Source organism: Camelus bactrianus, chromosome 1 (genome assembly GCF_048773025.1).
Source record: "Camelus bactrianus isolate YW-2024 breed Bactrian camel chromosome 1, ASM4877302v1, whole genome shotgun sequence".
In the NCBI taxonomy this organism is placed as follows: Eukaryota; Metazoa; Chordata; class Mammalia; order Artiodactyla; family Camelidae; genus Camelus; species Camelus bactrianus.
Window position 1 is genome coordinate 68,404,924 of NC_133539.1, and position 24,267 is coordinate 68,429,190.

The 24,267-nt window shown below is 46.9% G+C and overlaps 1 long non-coding RNA gene across 2 annotated transcripts; it reads right to left on the reverse strand.

Annotated features, from left to right (window-relative positions):
• Positions 1 to 4,974: 4,974 nt before the first annotated feature.
• LOC141577975 (uncharacterized) lies at positions 4,975 to 24,123 on the reverse strand. 2 transcript variants are annotated; one of them, XR_012507680.1, is made up of 4 exons: positions 23,787 to 24,123; positions 20,991 to 21,130; positions 10,435 to 10,565; positions 4,975 to 6,269 (listed from the first exon to the last, which is right to left on the reverse strand). It is a non-coding gene; the product is annotated as an uncharacterized LOC141577975 (long non-coding RNA). The 2 variants fall into 2 exon arrangements; XR_012507679.1 differs by lacking the exons at positions 4,975 to 6,269; positions 10,435 to 10,565 and having other exon boundaries at positions 19,854 to 21,130.
• Positions 24,124 to 24,267: the final 144 nt, after the last annotated feature.

Here is a 24,267-nt window from a genome sequence, read left to right on the forward strand (position 1 = left end):
AGGAAAGTTCTTTTTATATTTCCATCTTGTTCCCCTTTTTGAACTCCAGGCTCATATTAACGACTACATTTCTTCCAGATGTTCCAGAGTCACCTCAAACAGAACATATACCAAACTGAACTGAACTTTCTGAAATTAGTTCATTTTCCTGTGTCCATTATTTCAGGTAAATCATCACATATACAAGCTGTCCTTGCCAGAAAAATCTCAGGTTTAGGTGACTCCTCGCCTAACTTCCAGCCCACGCCCAGTCGATCCTGAGACTCGGTCTCCTGGACTTTGCTTAAATTCTTCCTTTCTACTAGGATCACCACTATTTTAAGCCAGGACCTCACCGTCTTTCACCTGGGCCATTGCAATGGCTTTTAAAGCTGCCTTCTTATTATTTCAACCTGTTTTCCACACTGTCTCTCTAGAAACAGACCTATAAAAAAATGCAAACCTAAACTTTCTGCAAACTTTCCACAGGCTGCCTGTTGCCTTCACCGTGAAACCTCGGCTCTGGGCTTGGCCGATGAGCCCTTTCACCTGCTGAGCTTCCAGCCTCATGTGCTGCCACACCGCTCACAGATTCTCTAACCCGGGCTGCTCGTTTGCACAGCCGATTCCTTACACCTAGAAATCCCTCCTACTTTGCAAACCTGGTGCCCCCTATTCTGAGACGCTTTTCTGATCCCCTTTCAACACCCACCATAGTTGGGTTCTCCCTGCTCTGGATTCCCCAGGACCCGGCATATCTCAGTTATACTTACCACATGTGCTGCACGTGGTTTGCTTAGTTTCTGAGTTCTCCAAGGGTATTAACTCCTTAAAGACAGAAATGGAATCTCATTCAATCTAGATTTCCAACTCTATATGAGTGCCTGGCATGGCTGGAGGCTGATAAGTATCTGTTGGCTAAATGGGTGATGAGAAGATAGGACATGGTTTGTCCCGGGGGGGCCAAGTTCAGGATGTGTTCACTTGCGTACAGGCATCCATAGAGCTTTTTCTCTGAGATATCTGGAGGAGTCGGTGGATAGACAGTGCTTTAGATAAACCTCTCTGAAAGCATCTCTCCATGCTAGACTTTGGAGCTGGTGGCAGACGATGAATGATTTTGCTGTTTGCAGAGACCTCAGTGGCTGACTTTCTATGCACCCAACCAGGTAAATATGTACACTTTGACCGTCCTGTGTGTGTGGGGATGGGTAATATTCTATTAAGAGAAGAAAGAAGCCGAACCAGGAAGTGGATTATGACGGTGTCTCCCTGCCCACCCTGGGTTTCCCTCAAGAAGTACTGCTTTCTGTCACGACCTGGCACAGCATCATTGGAGAGCCTTTTCCTCGCTCCATCAAATTTCGCATCCTGTAGAGTTTTTGTCAAGTGCATCTGAATTAACTTGGGCACTTGTTTCAAGGGCAGATTCCCCAGGTCCTTCTCATCCCCCAAAAGATCCCCTGAATCAAAGATGGCCTCAAAGTTGCCTGGGGAACTTTATCAAGCAGGTCCCATTGCCTAGCTCCTTGGTGGTACTGTTCCAACTCTAGGTTGACAGAGATTGGGCTCAATCTTGTTTTCCACCTCCACGGACCATTTGGTGTGAAGGTTTGTGGGCACAAGCAATTTCCAACGGCCTGGGGCCAGGACAACAGAGCTGAGCTCCTCCGCGAGCCCCGGGGGCTAGTCCCTTTTTGTCACACAGACCCCACAGGAGAGCAGCTCCACTCATACTCCGGGGAGAGAATGCGAGCTCCTGTGCACAGTTGGCCAGCGCAGCATCGGTTGAGAAAATAATGTCCAGTAATCTGTTTTTGGAAGTAAATAATAATCATCCAAAGCCACGTAGGGTTTTGCTGTTCTCAAAACTCTTACATTTGCATTATTTCCTTTGATCTCACGGTAGCCCTGTGAGGCAGGCAAACCAGGGCTGTTCGCATTCTATAGATGAGAAACTGAGTCTCAGGGAAGGCAGGTGACTGGTCAGGTCACACAGGGGATGTTAACACAGGGTCCCAAGTTTCCTGACTCCATTTTTGTGCTGGGTCCCATTCCACCTTGCTAGCTGATCTCTCACTAGGTTTGAAAGTTGAGAAGGAGGAACGTGACTAAGGCTGATAGAACTTTATTTTAGGGCTCAACAATGTCCGTAAAGAAATTTGCAATTATGATTTGCTATAAAAATGCTAAGTAGAAGTTGAAATAAAAATAAGGTTCCCATTTCTGGATTGCCAGAGGAGCATTGTGGCTGGATGTTGACACTTGAGCCCCATGCAATAAGAAAGCATCCAAAGTTCATTATCCCAACCTAAGCCTTGAGCAGGTTTTCTGGAGCATGCTGAAGCCGGCTTCAGTCTCTAGTGAGAGCCGACTGTGGGCATCTTTTCCTCACTTCATGGTTTAGCGATGTCACATTGGTAGCCTGAAATGGCATGGTGCAAGAATTCACCCTATGGAAATCAGCAAATGCTACAGTTCAGGGCTTATCATCCTAGAGAACCCGTGGTTAAACATTTAGCAGTACACCCCTGCTTAGAAAGACCAATGACTGGCACAAACTGGGAATTTGAATGTTCTCCTCTGTCATCTGCGTGGGACTGTCTTCCTTGCTGATTTTGCTTCTAACCACAAGTCATACCCCATTCATGGGATGATGCCATTCCTTAAACAGGAGACTTTCCAACTGAGCTTGCAAAATCATGACAGATAGATTTCTACTAATAGTCCCTTGTGTTGGTAGAGTTTGTAATGTTTTTCCATCCCTCATCACTTCTGAGCTTTGTGTGGTCTGTGGGGCAGATATCTTCTCCTCTTGGTAGAGAGGAAGGACCTGAAGATTAGACAAGGGCTGTGACTGCTCCCAGAGTCATAGACCTAGCAATGGCAGACAGGGGCTTGAATGGGGTCTTCTGCCTCCTTGTTCTGTGCTCTTTCCCTGGTACCAGGCGCCCTCCTTCACTGAGGACAATTGCAATAGCTGCAGCTCAGCCCTGTCTGAGGCACAGAGGAGGGCTGCCTAGATGCAGTCTGGGGTGGACTATTTTTCTTAGCCCTTAAAGGACAGACAAGCTAGCTTGGGAGTATCTGCAAACAATGGCTAGCCCTACTTTACTGATCCCGTGCAAGGAAAGGGCATCTACTTTCATTCCCCTTACTCTTGGTCCTCTCTCTGATTCCTTTAAAAACATTGGTGCAGACCGTGTGTTTTTAGGTCCTGCTCTCAGCAGGAATTTGGAGCCTCGAGTGACCGGCATTAATGCTCTGCTTCCCCTCTTGCACAACTCCCGGCTTCTCTACCGCCCAGTGATGGAATTATTGATTGGTAAGCATTTCACAACACATTTTCAAAACATGCTGAAGGTCAAGAATTAATGACTCATGGGCAGTCACATTTTTTTCTGCTGTGGCCCCTGTCTGTTATATCAGTGAGGCTGGTTAATGGAAGTTATGGAGGAAACTGAGATAAACATTAACTCTGTCCAACCCTGGCCAGCAGGACATTCAGTGGCTTGAAAAAATAATTCGTGATTGTCTATTCAGTGCTTGATCTGCTGAATCACTTGGTTTTTCATACTAAGACTCTTGAAGAATATAAGATGGGAAGTAAAGGATTTCAGTGCTGATTTTGCCATCAACTTGTCCCAGAGGGTCAGAGTACTAGAGAGGTACTCAGCTGAAGAAAAAATCTTGACTGCTATTGGGAGACGGGGTGGGACTTGCTGCTCTGATAGTCCGTGATCATACATCAGTCCTTCAGAGAACAAAGAGATAACCCCTGATCCTGATGCAGTCTTGTAGATAATTATTCACCTGTCTGCTCAAGGCCAGTAAGGGCTCTCTTTGGGACAGTGTGGAAGAATGCCTAGCACAGGCACAGAGATTTCCAGACCTGGAGACCAAAGATCTGGGTTAACTCTCAACTTTGCCCTGAATGATTTGCATACACTAACAAGTTGCTAGACCTGTTAGAGCCTCAGTTTCCTCACCTGAGAAATGGGTACATTGACAAATGCTTTCTTTCAGAAGGCTGTTTCAAACATCAAGTTGATATAATGTGTGTGAACTTTTTTTGATACAAACTCTAATGTATGCAAAGACCTACTGTATGGTTCTACATGGGCTGGTTAAAAGGTTTCGGGGAAAAGAATATCAAGGTGATTTTTTTCCTTCTTGATATGAAAATTTTTTTCTCACTTTTTTTTGCCCTAAAATAACCTAATTTGCAGAATTAGAATTTCTGAATGCCTTTTCAGGAACAATTACGGACCTGAAAATCTCTTAATAGTTCTTCTGTAGGTGTTTATACTCTAAATACCCTGAAAGTCGTTTAATTCTGATATAACATCATCACAGAAATAAGTTTGATGAATTTGAAGTAATTTGTGGTGTCTGCACCTCCTTTACTTACCAGCAGAGCCCCTCCCCATATATACACCTGCAAATTCACGCTCTCCAAGCTAGTGTGGGCAGCACCACCCCTCCTCACTCCTGATGAGAACAAGCCAGTAAAAAAGGAAGCAAATTCAGTTATGTAAAGCACATTCTCAGTGAGGAAAGGCAAGCATGTGTTTTGCCTTGACTGAAATTGCCTTGTCCCACCAGTTGGCCCCCTTGTCGGGACACATCAGAACTTCTGGGGACCTCGGCAGCCACCACTCTCCCCTCTCACTGTACAAAAGAGCCACGAGCTGAAAAGTAACTTCACCAGGCTCGCATGGCCAGCTTGGGGCAGAATCGGGATTCAAGGACCTGTCACCTGACTTCTCCTGCCTCCCTTCTCCATTACATCAGATGTGGAGAGAACACGGAGAACCTAAAAGAAGAAAGAAGAAAAAAATAGATCCTGCTTGAATATCTTGGGCTTCTGGTTGTAAAGGACAATTTTATGATCAGCAGCAATGCTGCCTCAAAAGCGACAGTGGCTAGCTTGAATGAACTTATGTAATAAACACTTAACACAGAACATGTGGCATCAAACACCTGCTAGATCTGAGTGTTGGCGCCAAAGCTGCTTTCACTGTCAAAGAAAAGAAGGGGGAAAGGAACTTGGCCGAACAAAGCTGGCAGACTTTTCACGAGAAAATTCAGAGGTAATTTCTGGAGGAACAGGAACACATTTCCAAAGGCTTTTAAAAATGTATTTAAATGTGAGTGTGTGAATTTAGTAGTTAAAGAAGTGAAGGTCACTGAGGACCACCTGGTGCCTAAGAGTCCTGGAAGCCTCAAGGTAGGCAGGCTCAGAGGTTGCCCAGAGCGATGTCTGAGGCTGCTGATTTCAATCTAGGTTCCCACACAAACACATACCAAAGCCCTTGTGCTTCTTGCTGGAATCTCTTCTCATTACCAGAACAAAGTCAGAGAGGGAGGGGCCCCTCGTCTCTCAAACTGAGTCTAACCATGCAAAATGGATTCTTTGGCTTGTTTTGGAGGTCAACCTACATCAACAGAGCAGGACAGTTGCCCAAATGCATGGTCTCTTCCCTTTGGCTACCCTCAAATTTTTGAACAGCAAGATCTGTTCATTTTTGCACTCGTTTAATAGTTATTGTTGGGGGAGCACCGGACTAGACAGCCTGTCAGATGTGCAGGTGGAACAAGCTTTCTGAAACTCAAGTTTCCTCACCTGTAGGATATGATTCCTCATCTGCCTTGTGGACCTCACCAGCTGCTTCAGGCATCATGTGAATGACACACGGAAGGGGTCTTGCAACGGGAAAGCCTGCTGTGAGCGTGAAGGGCTGTATGTGAATTTTCCTGATTGGCTCTCTTATGGGCTCCCAGGGTCACACAGAACTGTTTACATTCCTTTCACATCTTCTTGAGTCAATCATGTAATTGAAGACTCAGGCCCTGTCTTCTAAGTTTTCCTCATCACCTACATTTACATACTACCTTTTACATTAAATAAGTAAAATACCTCAAAATCTTGTCACTTCTATTTTTGTTTATCACTTGACCCAAAGACATAAGACTTTACAGAAAAGATGAATAAATAAAAAAGAAAGGCAGACTTGTGAGATTCTTCTTATCTTTCTTTATATCCACCAGGGGAATTTTTTTGCCCTTGCACAAAAGTCAGGTCCCACGAAACCGTGAAATAGGTGTTTTCATCTCTTTCCTTTTTCAGCTGATGGGCTGGATATCTTTCCAGGGATTCCGTGTCAGAAATCAAATCCAACAAGTGGGAAGTTTGACTTGATTCAGGACAGTCTTGCCAAACAGCCAAGCAGACAGTGAAGTCAGGTCAATTAGAAGAGGCCACAAAAATGAAGCTTTTAATAGATGCCCTGTATATTTGGAGCAGGAAAGGGCTTCAGTCAGTAGCAGTTGTTATTAATAAAATATAGAAAAAAAAGAAATCATCACCATCACCATCATCATCATCATCAGGCAAACCCTGAAATGTCTTCACTGACACAGAAGACAGGAGACCTACATAAACACACCATTGCCCTAGGAAGGCCTTTTATCAGTGCCTAAGCAAGTTATATGCCCATGGTCTCTTTTAGGCCGTGTTGTAGAAAGAAAAACAAAAAAACTTCGGCACTTATTTTAAAATTTAGGATAGGAGGGATAATCTTTAACAGAACGTAGAAAATGCTCCATCAGATCAAAACAAACAAGCAAACAGAAGCAGGTCAGTCCTCTTTTTGGCACTGGGCAGGACCATATGCTTCCAGAGATGAGAATTTAAAAATAGCCTGTCACACAGCTCACACTGTAGCCCTGGGACCTGGTGGGGGTGGGAAGGATTGCCTCACACTTCATAATAGTGACACTTCACATTTATACCAGCCTCTCCTCAAAGAACCCAGAGTCCTCTCCAGTTATTTACTTTTCTTTAAAAAAAAAATCAAATCCTCCTGGAATTCTTCAAGTTGAGTAGGAGCTGGTACAATTCTTCCCACTTTACAGAGAAGATGACTGAGATATCGAAAGGTAAAGTCACCAACTCAGGATTACAGAGTGACTCAGGGGTTAGTCTTGTGCTATTCATAACACACAGGGCTGCCAAGTGCAGCAATATCCTGGGCTGTGAGAGCCACGAGTTCATAGGATATTGCACAAAAAAGAGAGACAGTTGCTTCTCATTGCCTCTGTTTTGAAATGCACTTGCCCTTTATTTTAAGCATTGCATCAGTTTCCAATTTTAAGGCAAGTTGCTTATAAGCCACGGTGACCTATGTTTGCAGACCAACTTACAGAGGCATTATAATAATGTCATTTTTCACATGTCCGTACTTCCTTGCACTTGAGACGGTTTACCCTCACCATCGCATCAGGTGTGTGTAACGAGCTGTAATTTAGGTGGGGCCAGGGCTATGACGACGGCAAACAGAGGCTCAGGGTGTGAGGGAACTTTCTCACCTGGTGAGTGCAACAGACACACACAGAAACCCCAGTCTTTTCTCTGCACGTCTGAGGTGTTTTCCTGCCCCAAGCTGAGCCCTTCATCTAAGCGATGTGGTAAGACTGGCTGCTGGGTGTGTGTTACCAGGAAAACCAACCCTCTCTGTGCTCAGGTTGGACTCTTCCACCCCGTTTGGTGCCCAACCCTCAGTTTCTAATTGGTTGCAATAACCCTGAAGGAGGGAATCCTAGATGTGGCAAAAACCAAGGGAAATCAGTAATTAGCTCCATTTCTGGGGGAAGGAAATCTCTCGTCATCCTGGTAGGTCCAGGCAGACGGTCCGGATATATGTGGAGTCCAGTGATGTGTTACTGACTAGCCGTAACCCCTATTTCAACCATAACTCCCTCTGCTCTGTATCATAACCACTTTCCAAACTCTCTAAATTCCCTTGCTGCTTTCCCCTTCATTGGGCAAAACCCCAGTCCTGGTGAAATGTAATTATCTTCTCTCTCCTTTTTTGCTTGCAACTTAGCAGCAGAATGCTATGCTGTACACCAGAAACTGACACAGCATTGTAAACTGACTATACTTCCATTAAAAAAAAAAAAAAAGAACATTGCAGATCATTCCGACCAGCCTGCTTTAAATTTATGACCACGACCCTCAAATGGACCCTGCCAGGGTCCCTAGGATGCTTCTAGCAAATAGACTTTTTCAGTATCTGGATCAATTTTTTCATACCTTTGCCTCCCTCCTTTAAATTCTTTCTCTTTCTTTCTTTCTTTCTTTCTTTCTTTCTTTCTTTCTTTCTTTCTTTCTTTCTTTCTTTCTTTCTTTCTTTCTTTCTTTCTTTCTCCTTCCTTCCTTCCTTCCTTCCTTCTTTCTTTCTTTCTTTCTTTCTTTTACTTTAATTTTTAGTTTATTTACTTATTTTTATTGAAGTGCAGTCAATTACAATGTGTCAGTTTCTGGTGCACAGCACAATGTCCCAATCTTGCATATACATACATACATTTGCTTTCATAATTTTATGCCTCCCTCCTTTAAGTCTCCACCATGCTTCACCCTCTCCATCCCCCAGAAAGATGATCTTCCTTTTTTGCTGTCAGAGGAAATTATTCTATTTTTCCACCACCAACTCCTTATCTCACCGGCATCTGTACCCACGTATGCTGCCTCCTCCTGTTAAGTGGGAGCCGTGTCACAGCCCCTAAGGTCAAGTCTCCCATGTATCCTCTGGATCCTGTCTTCCTTGCGTGTGCTTCTCTCCTGCAAAGTCATTTTCTCTTATCCTGTTACATCCATTCTATCAGAGTACAGATATGTCTGTATCACAACTATTGTAATAGCCATTAAAAAACAGTAACAACTCTCCCTTACCCTGCATATCCTCACAGCTACCACCCCATTTCTCTGATGCCTTTACAAAAAACCTTCAAAAAGTAAGATCTACATTTCCTGTTTCCCTTCGTTAACTCTCATTCTCTTCTCCACAATGCTCCAGACTTCTTCTGATCCTGTCACTCCACTTAACAGCCCTTATCAAGGTCACCACGTGATGGACTTGTTTCTAAAGCCAAAAGGTGCTCATCTAACTGGACTCTTCAGTAGAAATCGATATGGTTGCTCCTTTCTTCTTCTTTGAATGTCTCCTTCTCCAGGCTTCTGTGATTCTGCCCTCACCTCATTTGCCCTTACCTTCTTGTCCCCTTGTCAGGCTCTTCCTCCTCTACATTAAATTTTGGAGTACTCTGGGGTTCTTGTCTCAATTCTGTCTTACTTTTCCTAGATAAATGCATAGAGTCCCATGGCTTTAATGTATTATCTTTATGCAGATAACTCCAAATCTCTGTTTTCATCTGACTTCTCCCTTGAGCTCCAGCCTTGGTAACTCTAATTGAATATCTAATAGGTATTGAGCACAAACCATGACTCAAACGAAACAATTGATTTATCCTTCCCCCTCCGTTAGCTCCTCCTCCCCAAGTCTTCCCTGGCACGGTCGGTGGTCTTGAGCCTTCTAGCTATTTGCTCAGGGTCAACAACTGAATCATTCTAGTTATCTGTATTTCCCTCAAACCCCATGTTTAATCCACCAGCAAGTCCTATTGACCTTACATCTAAAATACATGTCAGTTTAAGCTTTTTTTCATCGTCTCCACTGCTTATTCTAACTGCCATCATATTCTTCCTGTCTAGACTTTTGCCTTCATCGTTTTCCATACATACATCATTCCATCGCAGGAATGATGTTTCTAGAATCATAATTACAATGTCACCTCTCTGCCAGCTCCTCTTACCATGACCTGTAAAGCCCCACAGGACCCATCCCCTGACTACCTGTCTAGCATCTTCTCCTTCCACTTTCAGCCTTGCCCACAACGTTCACCGGCCTTTTTCTCGCTCAAACTCTCTAATGCTTTCCAACCTGGGGACCTTTACACCTGCTTTCCCCTCTGTTAGATGCTCTTCTTCCTGATCTCCAGTGACATTTGGGCCTCAGCACAAATCTTAGCATTCCCTGAGAGCAACCTCACCTGACCAACATTGCTAAGGTGTTCTCCCTAGGGCCAAGTAAGTAGTGTCCCTCCCGCCTCCCCCCACCTCTGCCCCCGAATAGAAGCGTTCTCATTTAGGTTGAATTTGGGTGAATTATACCCTCGACTTTTATAGTGAATTGGTATAAAAACTGATATTGAAGTTTGTGACTACACTGTCCCTCATGCTTTAGAGGACATGATTTGCCATGTCACTCAGTGCCCTTTCTATAAAGCCCTATTCGAGGAATTCTTTTAAGTCTAAGGGCTGACAAGTCTTTGTTTCCCTTGAGGAACTGGTAATGACATGCTGACTTTATTCTTTTAGCTTTGCTAACACAAAACCCAGAGCCAAAATCTTGGCTGAATTATTGCAGATGTATAAAGCTATAGGACCTGGTTATCTGTCTAGACAGCAGTGGCCAGTAGAACGTTCTACAATCATGGCCATTGGCCATATGTGGCCACTGAGAACTTGAAAGGTGGATAGTGAACCTGGGAAGCCAATATTTTTTGTTATATTTAGTTTTAATTAATTTAAATTTAAATAGACATACGTACCTGGTGGCTACCACATTGGACAGCATGCACCTGGATATACTATGGTCTCTTTCTAAGATATTAGAATTTATTTTTATGCATGCCGCATTATTGGTTATTGTATTTCTATAAGTTGCCTTTATCCTTTGGGGCTGGTAGAAAAAAAGAAAAGAAGAAAACACATTTACGTGAGTAATTGAGTTGACAGGGCAAGTCAGTATATTTACAGCCATAGGTGACACGGTCAGTGTCTGCAGACAGTGAGTTTTCAGTCCTACCTCTCTTCAGGAGCTCTGTGGGAAGGGCATGAACAGCAAGTCTGAGCTCTAGGTTTTAGTTTTCATTTTGCTGTTGAACATGGCGTGTGACTCTGAGTGAACCAGATATTCAGTACGTTCATACGTAAAATGGGACTTCTGGATCGATGACTCGGTGCCTTCGGCATCTGGGATGCCAGATACGTAGCGCTGCACCTGTTCCCATCCTTTCTGAAGCTGAGGAAGCTGGCCTTCCGCTACCTACTTGGAATATAAGGCATACCTTCGGGAGGTGATTTCACTCATGACTATGCCTAAGGCAGGGTCACTGGTAACCAATTAAAAACAAATATGAATAGTCCCATCTTCAAAGCGTCTTCAGGGAAGGAGAGCCCACCCTCAGTACTTAGGTATTTGGATTTTTTTTAATGCAGACTGAGGTGTCATTTCTTTTATTATATAAAAGTATAGGACTGAAATCAGAAGACTTGGGTTCTAGTTCCATCTCAGCTACTAACTCGCTCTGTGACTTTGATCAAGTCAGTTTCCTTTTCTCTCAAATGGAGAGGACTGAACCAAATGACATTTAATTTCCTGTCTCACACTAGCCATAACAATAATAGCTAACATTTATCAAGTACTTAGAGTGAGCCGAGGTGCACTACCTTATTCAGTCTTATGCAGGTTGATAATACTACTATTTCCATTTTCCAAGACAGAAGAAACCAAACTTTGGTGTTCCCCAAGAGCTGGCAAATGGTGGATTCTCTATCTGAATCCCATGATCTGGTTTCAGGACCCACTTTTTCATCTGTTCTACCTTCTCCAAAATTTTGTGCTTTTCCATAAGCCAGAATACCATTGCTTTTCTGGCTAGATAAGGAGTTGTCTTAATCCTTTCAACCAAAGATTCCCAAATCTGAAACTCCAAAGGGCACAAATATTGTCTTCTTAGTCCTTGGAGTGACCAGAATCAATGGATTGGTTGCCACCATTTTCCCAGTATGCTGTACAAATACTATCACTTTCTAAGGATGCTGTGATACGAAAAATATTGGGAAGCATGTGGGCTGAGAAGTATATCATGACTCACTAGAAGGGTTTAGCTTGGACTTTTCACAAGTCATATCACACACATTTTACAAGATCCTATCAGGAAGGGATGCTCTGTCCCACAGATTCCAACCATCACAGCCTGAGATGGGGGTGTCACAGTCATTCCTGTATCTCCAACATGTCCATCTCAGAACCTGGCCCTAAGCTAATTCTCAGCATAGAAGTTACTTTTCTGGTTGATAGAACAGCATCCCTATGTTGGCTGGAATCCTAGAAAGTTAGAGCCAGAAGAAGTTTAGAAATTTTAAGTCTGACCCAAATTGGGTAGAGAATTTTTTCAAGGTCAGTGTCAAAGTTGGAACTAAAACTCTGGTTTCTCTCACTCCCAGTCCAGGGCCCTTTTCCTACCCCCATCCCCCAGACTGATCATCAGAACTGCTTTTTGGGGGAGATGAGGCAGAGAAAACATAACTGAAATTTTATCTTGTCTCTGCAGATGTCAGGAGCGATGGAGCACCAGGGGTAGGAGAACCTACTTCCCCTGGCTCCTTCAAAGGCCACAGCCCCATGAGAACCATTCAGTCTAGCCTGAGCCACAGGCTGGGAGGCCACAGCAGTGCACAGGAAAGTGAGGGGAAGTGGAAACGTGCGAGCAGACGGCTCAAAGCAACGGGCTCACCACCGGAAAAAAAAATAAAAATAAACACGCTCAGAAATAGTGTAACTGATATGCAAAGAAGATCAAAACAAGGGTTTTAAAATATCCCGGCTGCTTTAGAGGAGGTGGGGGCGGTAAATGAAGCGAGGTTACAAATGTGTGTCAGGGGAAGGGGGCGATAAGAGAATGGTTTGCTGCAGCCTATTAGGCCATGGGAACCTGGAACTCAAGGGTATTTCAAATGAAACTGTGGGAGGTGTAAATCCCTACGGGTAGCTCCAGGGCAGGCATGGGCTTGGGAGTGAGAGCCCCAGAGTCCCTCCACCCTGAGCTCCTCCCTCCCTGACCCCCTTGCTGTTCCTTGAGACTCTGCCCCATTTGTAGTTGTGGATATTTCTCCTGGGACACGTCTCAGACCAGCCAGCAGAGGAAGCACCCAGAAGTCCACCCAACTTGGCTGAACTTTAAGGCCCAAGTAGCAGTTTGGAACCAACATTCCAGGGTTAAGGGCAGGGGCTGAGCAAACTCATGGAAGACAGCTTCCCCAATCTCACAAAGTGTAATTCCCTTTCCTTTCAGTGTGTTGTGAAGAACTGCAGATACGCACTCTCCCCAAAGGTTTTATTTTGAAACTGGCTCCTGAAATGGGAAACCCAGAGGTTAATGATGCCCGTGCTGGCTGTTTATAGCCTCCCTCTGCCAATGTAACAATCCCTAATAATAGTTCAAGGATCATGGGACATTTTCAGCATCAGAAGGCCATCAGTCATCAGCGTAGGTGGGGAACATATGATTCTCTATAGATCCAAATGGTCTCATAGATTTTAACAGAGGTAAGACGCGGGCAGGAGTGGGGAGGAAGGGGTGGCCTGGGCTTGGAAATTAACCACCTCTCCTCTAGGTCTAGCATTTATACTTATGCAGAACATTCACATCTATTACCCAGTGAGATGGGCCAGGCAGGGGAAATCACCCCCGTTTTCCAGTTGAGAATACTGAGGCTCCAAGCTGAATGGCACAAGGATGCCACTGGTGACCCATAGTGCTGTGTGTTCATTCTAGGTCTCCGAGGACCTAGAGATGGGAATCAGGCCCCTTTGATCTGAACTTGAGCCATCCCTCTCCACCCCTTCCTTCTCCACCCTACTGTTCCTCCTCATTCTCTGAGAAAAGCAGTGCATTAAATACTTAAGCTATGGAATAGAAGATTTTTACTTTTGAGCCAACATTTTTTCCGGTGTTTCTGACTTGTTTAAGGCAAATCCTATCCCAAATTTTCTTGAAACTGATATTTAGTAGAGAACTACCAATAGATGCACGTGATTGATCCTCCTCTGATGTGCAAAGCCCAGCCCTGGGCTGGGCTGAGGTGGGAAACGGCCACATATAGGTCCATCCTGCCTGATACAGGCTCTCTCTGAGACCACGAGAGTACCGTGGCTGACACAAACTAAGGAATGTCGCAAGGGAGAGTTCGTTGTGGGCTGAGGGTATCCAGGGAAACTTCCAGCAGGAGGTAGCCCTTGATGAAGCAGCATCTTGAAGGCTAGATCTGGGTTGAAGTGTGGGGAGGGAGGTCCCGGAAAGCCACAGGATAAAGGTCCAAAGGTTTAAAAAGTGCAGAGGACATTCAATTAGACCCGCCAGACAGAAGCAGTGGGAATAATACTGAGGGGACACTTTGAGGTCACTCTGGGGAGGGCTTTGAAGGACCAGCCGAATCATTGGCATTTTATCCTGTAGGCATGAGGAATCTCTGAAGCTCCGTGAATGTGAGAGTCTTCTGAGAAAGATGGTGATCCAGAAAGCTCCTTTTAGCTGACTGTGCAAAATGGATACTGTTGAGAGTGTCTGGGAGAAGATAGATTACCAGGAGCACTGGACTTGGAGTCAGGAGGCTGACTCCACAGTTTTCTATGTCAACTTGGTCAGATCATCCCCAGATAGACACATAAATATATATGATTATCTCCTCTCCATTGTGAAAACCTGCCATGCCCACCCCTCAGGGAGGTCCTGGACATCACACACAATGAGGTTAAAGTGCTTTGTAAATGATAAAACTGCAGAGCAAACTTAGGGGGAGATAACCCCGGCTGGCGGGGTGTGGTGGGAGCATGAGGAGGTTAGAGGCCCTGGGGTTGGGGGTGGGGGAAAGTTTGGTGAGTGGCCAGTTTCCATTTGGGGGGCATCTTCCCTCTGGAGAGATATCCTTTTTCCTCCCTGGCCCATCCTGTGTCACCTGGCACAGACTGGGGGGCCAGCAGAAGATGGGGGCATGTCGAGCTCACAGTCAAGAGCCAAAGATCAAAAGACCCTTGGGTTCCTCGTAACTTCCTCAAGGGAAAGAAAAAAATACCCAAGTAGCTCTTCAATCTTGAACTTGAAATAAGAATAAACAGTTGGGTTACTGTTTTGCAGAGTTGCCGAGTAATTGTGGAGGACAAGGAAGAGTCAGTTTGCACAAGGTGGTTGGTTACTCAATGGAAAGGTCTTGCCAGTGGAGGTGTCCGGGAAGGTGCAAGCAGAAGTCAGCTTGGCTGCTCACTGGGAGGCAGGCCTTGACCTTGTAGGGAAGAGGGTTCACATGGACGAGTGGGATGAAAACTGCTGAATTGTGACTGGGTTAGGAGGGTTAGGAGAGAACCATCTGGGCTTTCGGCCAGCCCTGGGCTTCCAGTGGAAGCATTTCACAACCTCCTCCTTTCTCTGTGGGTTATGTCCTTGGATGGAACAGCCAGTGGGGGCTTCTTGGGTGAATGAAAAATGCACTGGACTGGAGACCAGAGCTCTGTGTACCAGGCTTGGCTCCATCATTGCCTGGTGGTGTGACCCTTCCTCTTGGGGCCAGAGTTAGACTAGACTGCATGATCACTGGGGCTTCCTTCAAATGTAGGCTCCTGGGAGGTGTGGGATGGGCCAGCCTGTCTCTTCAGATTAGAACTCAGAAGAGACAGCTACTGTAAGTGAACTGACCTACAGCCCAGAGCCACGGAGTTTTGGGACCTGGTTTTAGCTCTGGCCATGACAGCAACACAGGGAATTTCAAATGAGGCCAGCTTGGGGCAGAGGAAACTGTGTGCCTGCCAACCAAGGCTTGCAGTTCAGATGAAGCAGAAAGCTGGGACCCCTTTGAGTTCACCCGCAGCGAGCTTTGGAGCTCCATGTAACCAGAAGGAGAGTCTTCCAGTCAATTCCAAGTACAAAGGCAGCATCTACCCTTTGAGCTTGGAAGAGAATAAGCCACAGATCATTTCCCTCCCACTCCCGTCTTCCTTCCCCAAGTCTCAGAAAATAGGACCTCTTCCCTGCCCCTTCTCCCATTTGCCAAGCAGATTCCCGGTGATAAATGCAGCACTTCGTCCCCTGTACTCACTTCCTCTGTTCTTTCTCATAACCAAGACCAGCGCTGGTCCAGGCTTCGAGAAGTGGATGTTAGGGCATGAGGGCAAAGTTCACTGAACTGACCTGTCAGTCCCTTTGGCTGCCCAGGCTGTGCTGCGTGTCCATCCAGGCAGAGTCCAATGGTGATTGGCTCTGTCTCATTATTTCTGAAGAGGGACCCATTACCCCCAGGCATCTCAGGATCACCATGGATTTTCTCTGGCCTTCCATCTATGGTCCAGAGGAACATTCGAATAAAAGAAACCTTTACTGAGCACCTATGAAATGCTAGAATCCATTTTTAGATGAGACAGAGGTAGGTCCATCACAGTCTCTGTTTGCAAAGAGGGAGTAGAAATAAGTGGAAAAATCACTGTGAAATCGTGCAGAGCATGGGGATAGCCACAGGACAGGGAAGCTTCAAAAGAAAGAAAACTAGTACTTGGTTGAGAGATCATAGAAGGCTGTGTGGAGGAAATGGCTTATGACAGAACAAATCACCGACATCATTATGATTATGGTTATTATTATAGCTAACTTTTGTTCAGCTCTTACTATGTTCTAGGTACTGTGCTAAGCCCTTGTATGTTATCTTAATTCTTCTTCATGAAAGCCCTGCCCTCTTAGGTAGCATCATTTTGTAAATGAAGACCCTGAGGCCCAGAGAGGTTAAGTAACTTTCCCAAGGCCACCCAGCGTGTAAATGATTAGAGCCCATGATTTCCATGGAGGTACAGTGGTGAGGTATTCCTGGAGGAGGATAAAGAATGGCAGCTCAGAATGGAAAAGCACAGCAGAATTTGATGGGGAACGGTAAGGGGTTAAGACCAGTGGGACTTGAGGGCCAGTGAGGAGTTTGACTTTGTCCTGGAAGCTGCAGGGAGACTGGGAGTGTCTGAGTAGGACAATGGAATAATGAGAAGCTGGCTCTTGGAGTGGAAATTTAGCAGGGAGAGCAGGTGGACTGCAGGAGGACTGAAGACGAGGGGGCTCAGCTGAGAGGCCTGGGTGTAAGGAGAGAGTGATGAGGGCTTGAGCTATGGCGTAGCTCACATAGAAGAAGGGTATAAGGACAACCTCACTCCAGTGAGGATCTCCAGGTGTCTGGAGAGCTTTTCTTCCTCTCAAGTCTTGTATCAGGCACCATATAAGGCGGCTGGCACTCTTTTCTCTTCTTCAGTGAGTAGTGCATCCTCTGAATTAGAACCCTTTGCACACGTCTGATTTGCACCTTGTCTCTTCTCCCCACTCTCAAAACCCCAGAGCAGCGGAACCAAATAAATCATAGAGCTATTTTAATGAAATCAGGGCCCACAGGAGAATACCTGGCTGGAACCAGAGAGAAGATTCTGTGAGTCCCCAGCTACTTTCAAGAGCTCAAACAGGAGATGGCTCAGAGAGAGGCAGAGAGGGAGGGAGGGAGGGAGGAGGAACTGTGCACAGGGTCATCCCACAGGGACCTCCGGCTGGTGTGCCGACTCCATCCCACGCTCCGGAGGAGCCTCCTGCAATGGCTTTGGCTGAGGCCAAGGCGAGCATGAAAGCTGCAAAGGTTTTTGCCTCAGCCAGGTGAGTGTAGTCCCTGGTGGTCAAGCTCTGCCTTCCAAAGAGCTGCTTTGGCATCTCAGAGAACAGCCCAGTGTGGGACTTCTAGGCCTCAACGTCCCAGGAAGGAAATGCAGTCAGCATGACAGCGAAAGGAAGGGGCCCCTAGGGACAAGTTAATCCAATCTGAGTGCCCGGAGCGGGCATGTGAATGACAGGAACTCACACGATCACCTCTCTTCCTGATTTATTTTACAAACATATGGTGCTTATGGGCCAGGTACTGTTCTAAGCACTCCATTAAGTTATTAACTTATTTAATTCTCAGGGCATCCTATAAGGTATGAGCTTTTACCCTCTTTTTACTGATAAGCAAATGGAGGCGCAGAGACATGAAGTAACTTGGCCAAAGCCTCACAGTCATCGGTGTGTCAGGAGTGAACCTGGACCATTTGGCTACAGGGTTGAACTCTGAACCCCGGAGCTCTGTTACCCTTTATTCTAATTTCCACTCTAAGCCTCTAGCACTCCTACAAAAGAGGGAGAACAGAACAAATCATTTCTAAAGTTGCACCGAGCTCTAACACTTTGTGATTCAGTGGAATCAGTAAGCAGTTAGGGCTCAGGCTGTGAGTTTTCAGTGGGCTGTTAAATGCGCTTTGGTGTGTCACAACTACGCCGTGTGTGTGCATTTCCCTGAATCCTGGCGTTGGCTGGCCACCACACCGGCTGTGACTGCGTGGATCCGCGGGCCCATTGCAGGGCCCAGATCTTCACATCGGAGCCTAACGGATTCTGCACCTCTTTGCAAAGCTCCAGCCAAGGGGATTGTGAAAACAGCACTCAATCTAAGCAGAGAAGTGAGTTGAGGAAGTAACTGTAAAGATGTGGGCTGCCGGGGTAAAGTGATTCAGTGAGATAAGGCCGGGAGGAAATACTCGGCCCGAGCGCTGCCCAGGGAGGTAGGCCAGAGGCTTGTTTCCTTAGCAAGGAAAGTGAGGCAGGTGATTGGCTGTTGGCAACGAGGTTACTTGAGTGGAAGAAATAGGACCTTTCTGGTGTCCCAAATAAGAAAGGCCCTGTATGGTAATACAATCTCCCATTTCCTTGTTTGTTTAAACATTCAAATGGGATATGGCTAAATTCACATTGTGGATTCCTGGGTGGGAAGGTGGTAGGTGGGGTGAAAAGAATGCTGGCCTGGAGCTGGCACATTTAAGTTCCAACCCTGGATCTGCTCCTAACTAGGTGAGAGGCATTAGATGAGTCACAGCCCACCGTGGCTTCAGTTTACCTATAAGAACAGTGACTATTTATTGAGGACTTGGCATGCTGGGACCTGTTCTCAGAACCTGCCACGGATAACCCCACCTAATTCTTACAATGGTGCCATGAGGGAGAGACTGTAATTAGTGCCATAACTCAGAGGAGGAAAAGGAGGCTCAGAGAGGTGAAGGCACTTACCCAAGGTCATACACTAAGCAGTGGGGCTGGAATTGTTTCTAGGGAGTCTGGCTCCTACCCGTGTTCTGAGGCACAACACTACATGGCCCTTGTCTTTATAGAGAGGGTCGGGCTCTCTGAGTGCACTGTGTGCAGTGCTATTTAGGATACTTGGGATGAAGATGGCCCTTCTGGGAGCTGTAGATGGCTCTGCTCAGCTCTGGGCTCTGGACTTGAGCCTGTCTTTGCTCATGCCTTTGTTCCTGAAGAATCTGACAGTTTCTATCACCTCCTCTGGCGGTCAGCTCTCTGAGGGCCGGGCTCCATCACTGCCTTCCTAGTGATACGCGCTGTGCCCAGTGGGTAGTAGGTGCTCAGCGAACATCTGTCGAATGAACGTAAGGAAGAGTCGCTGGCCCCGGTGGAGCAGAGGAGCGGTGGAAGTGATGGGAAGTATGAGAGAAGCAGAACAGAGCCAGCTCAGTGGCGTGTGAGTTGGTCCAGACAGTCTGGGAGCTGAAGAGTTTGGCCAAGAGCTAAGATTTCGGCTTTCAGGTGAAAAGTGGCAGTGTAGCATGTGATCCCCTTGCAACAGACAGACTCTCCATTGAGGAGTCAACACATGGAAATGTCTGCTGAAGTCTGCCCCATAGGGTCTGGCTGCTAAGAAGGGCCTTGCGAGTGAAGCCCGTTTCCGCCAGCTCTCAGGGAGGCCCTGGCAAGTCCTTCAGCCTCCTGGGGCTGGGCTTGCCTCTTCTGGCCAATTCCTCCTCTAGCCAGTTGGGGTTGGGACTAAACTCTCAGCCGCTTATGACCCCACCTGAGCTTTCCTTCCTTCCTAGGGAGCCCTGCATGTCCCAGCCACACGCTGCCCATCACAGCTCACCTGTCCTGGGTTCTGTGCCTTCAGGACCCTGTCCTTAGCTACCCTGATGACCACACCTCCTGATGTGCACTTGGGTATTTATGTGCTTTGTGCTGGTAAAATATTCACATTTTGCCAGGCCCTTGAAGACAGTTAATGGTGGGGCTTTTCAGCCCTGGAGAGGTTTATGGGGGCAAGATTGTAATTAATTACAGTTATAACCACAATGCAATTGACAAACACTTCCTTGTCCTTTATGTCATCTGACGTCATGTGCAAGGGCAGCTAGGAGGGGCACCGGGGGCCTGTGGAGGGCACCTGAGTGGCCCCAGCTTTGCCACTAGCTGTGGGGCCTCTTTCTCAGTGTCTTCCCTTCCTAGGAGAGAAGGCTGATGAGATGGTCCTAGGGCTCCTTTGGCTTTAACCTTCCACAAATCTAGGTCTTAGGAGCATGTTTCACAGAGAGCAAATGAAGTTTAGGTGGCTTAGGGCATTTGGAACCCACAGCATTTTTATATGGCTTCCTGGTGTGCAAAGTGCCAGCCGGTCCCGAGATGGGAAGTACAGGGGTTGCTGTTATTACACTCATTTCACAGACAAGGACTCAGAGAGATTAAATGAAGGGTCTCGAGACACACAGCAAGATGAAGGAACTAGGACTTAAACCCCACCCCCAGGATGGCCAGCCCTGCCTGTGGGGTTAGTAGCGTCTCTTGGGAGCTCTTGGTCTGGTTCTTCTTGTGCTCCCCTGAGACCCAGGGCCAGATTGGCTCCCAGAGAGCTGCAGCTGGGCTCTGGGGTGACTCCACTTTGAGACAACCAGGCTACGGCTTCCCCTCAAATCCCAGACCCTCAGACTGTGCTGTACCCTGCGCAACCAACTTCCTGCCTGTGGCAGCTGCCAGCAGCTGTGTGCTGGGTGTTCTCTGTCTGACCCTCCACATCCATTCTCCTGCCTCCTCTTCCCACCTCTCCAGGAGGTGGACCTCTGTGGAGATCAGTAGGTTCCTCTCTGCCCTCTGGCTTCTGGTTGGATTCAGCCTGGCACTGATTAGATGACTGGAAGGTGGGAGAAGGGAGGTGTGAGGATAGATCTTCCCCAGCCCCATCTCTGTGGGCTGTCGGTTGACAGTGGCCACGTGTGTCTGCCAAAGGTCGCATCTCCAGCTAGGCTGCCCTCTCCTAGCTCCCCAGCCCTGCCCAGCTCACTGCCAGGCGCTGGTAACTGCCTCTTCCTTTGCCCTTTCAGCCTGAGGACTGGTTAGAGCTCTCAGTTACTTTTATCCTTAGGGTGCATCACTATCTCTTGGTTTTTCTTAACCCTGCCCACACCTTCATAAATTATCCTTTAATGAATCTCTTTGGTCACCCTCTTTTGAGTGGGTCCTCTTCTTCCTCCTTGGACCGTGACTGATACGCTGCCTCTTTCCTCCTCGTCTCTCATCTTCCATTTGTTAAAAGCATGGATGAGCCCAGGCTTTCCACATGAAGATCTGCCAGTATTGTTCCCTGCAGGAAAAACAAAACCAAGTCAGAGAGAAAAGCAAAAAGTTGGAGTTGCCAGGGGGTGGTAAAGGGCACTGAGCTTCGACATGGAGGCAGAAGACCCAAGTTTGCCACTTACTAGCTCTGTCGTCTTGCCAGTCATCTGGCCCTTGCACTAAACAGAAGTAAAAATCATTTTTGTCTTATGTTTCCCAAGAGCCTCTTGGGCAGATCAAATGAGATGACACCAGAGGAAGTACTCTGGATGCTAAAGCATTTTCTGAGCATTAGGTGTTACTGTTGTTTTTATCAGACACGGCATGTGGACAAAATCCTCAAAAAGCCCAGGGCTGCATTTTCCAACGTGCTCAGATTTCCCTGTCGCCCCTGTGCCTCCTGGATTAGGAGACCTGGCATTTGTGGAATCCAAGATTAATGTTCGGAGAGGGTTGGCCAAGCATGGGCCCACATGAGCAGAGCTAAAAATACCTTTGACCTCAGCGGGAGCATCTCAGTCCTGGAGGGGGTGAGCCTTAGGAACAGAGGGTGTGAGGGAAATGATTGCCCTCATTCAGCGGGGGGTGAGGAGAGGACAGGGAGAAGATGACTGTCACAGGCCATCCTTTTCAAAAGTCGGTGGGAACACTGGCTTGATCGCTCTTGATCTCTGTCTGTCTGTCTCTCTGTCAATCTTTCTGTCTCCTCTGTGTATGTTGGGGTGCCGGGTAGGGGTAAAGAGGATTAGCCTGAACGTTTTGTACTTTCCTGTTAGAGTAAAGACAATGCCTTAAAGCTCTTCCTCATGGCTGAGCCTCTGAGGGATTTTCCCAGACTGCCCTGTGGGGCTCACAGACCCTTCCAACCAGAGGGAGGTAAGGAGGCGACTCTAGGACCTTGGTGTGGAGCTGACTACAGAAGATGACTTCCATCCAGGGAAGGAGACGCTTGTCCAGGAGCCTCGGTGTGATTTCTCCAGGGATGAGGAGTAGGGAGGCTCATTGTCTCTCCATCCTAAATATCAGTGGTTGTCAAACAATAATCCCTAGCACTCTAGACTGTCACTGCTGTAAGCGTGGTCCATGGATCACCAGCAGAGATATCACCCGGAAATTCAGGTCCCACCCAGACCTCTAGATCAGACTCTGCCTTTTGACCAGACCCACTATGGATTCACATGCTCGTTAAAGTTCCAGGAGCACTGTTCTAGAATCTCTCCGAAGCACCTGAGGGGGCCACTAAAGGGTGCTTTCCAGATGCCTATGTGGGGTCTCATAAGAGATAACATTTAAAAAAGAAGTTCCATTTGTATTGTAAAAAAAGAAGGAAAGTTTGGAATCAACGTGATCTTTCCCTTCCTTTGGTGGAAGAGGATGTTCCGCTGATGTCAGGACCCAGATCCTTGCCTCTCCTTCTGAGGCCAGCCCCTATCCTTTCCCATCAGCAACTCAGACGCCTAGCACAAGCCTGGCGTGGAGGAGGCTCTGTGCACGAGCAGCTGTGTTAGGCAACTAGTGGGAATCGGACTGTTCCTTCGCTACTTCTCAGCTACTTCTCAGCTCTGGGAGTCTAGCCTTGACAGGGCTGACTGGTGAGGCCCTGAGGACAAAAAAGCAGCTTGCTGTGACCTGGGACTTAGGACTCAGCCTGGTTCTTTGAAAGGGGAGGGCAGGAGGGTGCGGAGCTTCCTCCTCTGTAGGTGGAATTACGCGGGGAAGCTTATTGTTTGTTGTACGAGGAACAGCCTGGCAGGAGCTGAGAAGAGAGAAGTCTGCCTCCAGCTGGGATCTGGGCACAGCCCCACGGCAGCAGGTTTTCAGGATTTCCAGAGGGAGTGCTTGGCGGCCTGCAGTCTCAGTTTGCTGCAATTATAAATATCTGTGATTTGCATTCCCTTCGCATCCTCCCCTGGAGTTGCTCAGCGAGTTCTGCCATCGCTCCCCCTCCCCCTGCCCTACCTCACACAGGTCCCTGACAGGCAACGTGCAAGTCTCCCATCTCACAGCAGGGGAGACTGAGGCTCTACAAGCCGCCCAAGTGCCCCACCTACATGTGGGCGGACTCCAGGAAGAAGCCAGCATCTTAGCGCAGCCTCAGAATCCTTCCAACACCAGCTGCAGGCTTTCTGGCCTGAACTCTGGGCCCTCCTCATCCTGCATTTATCCCGCAGTGCAGAACCCCTCCCCCCACCCCTGCCGGCCTTTCCCGAACACACGGTCCCTCAAATTGTGCAGACGTGTTCCTTTCTCTGTTTCCACACCTCGACACTGCCAGACACATACCTGTGCCTCTCTTGGGTAGCACGACTGTCCTCCCTTGTTTGGAACCATCTGACAATGTGCCCCACCCCCGGCCCCGCTTTTGGCAGCTTTCAAAATCACAAAGGCACAGTGTGTTTTAGCCCCTTGGTCCTAGCACAGTGCCATCCTCAGAAGAAACTTGTGTTAATGATGAATGACAGAAACGTACAGCCTGGTGGATGATACAGAGAGAGAGAGTGTTTCATAGACTTTCCTGGCTGAGAGGAGCATGCCATTCGACCATTCTGAGGCTTTGCAGGAGCCCATGCGAAAAAGATTTGGAGCTGAAGCTACAGCTCCCTAATGAAAAAATCTCCCTGCGGCTTAGAGACATCTTAGGTACAAACCTGGCACTAGCTTGTGACTCAAGATACTTGAGTTACCTGAGTCTTAGGGTTTCTTTCTTCCTTTCTTTCTCTCTTTCTTTCTCTCTTTCTTTCTCTCTTTCTTTCTTTCTTTCTTTCTTTCTTTCTTTCTTTCTTTCTTTCTTTCTTCCTTTCTTTCTTCCTTTCTTTCTTTCTTCCTTTCTTCCTTCCTTTCTTCCTTCCTTTCTTCCTTCCTTCCTTCCTTTCTTCCTTCCTTCCTTTCTTTCTTTCTTTCTTTCTTTCTTTCTTTCTTTCTTTCTTTCTTTCTTTCTTCCTTCCTTCCTTCCTTCCTTCCTTCCTTCCTTCCTTTCTTTCTTTCTTTCTTTTCTTTCTTTTCTTTCTTTTCTTCCTTTCTTTCTTTCTTTCTTTCTTCCTTTCTTTCTTTCTTTCTTTCTTTCTTTCTTTCTTTCTTTCTTTCTTTCTCTTTCTTTTCTTTCTTTCTTTCCTTTCTTTTTTACCTAAAAATGGAGATTCTGAGATTATTAACCACCTAGGGCCG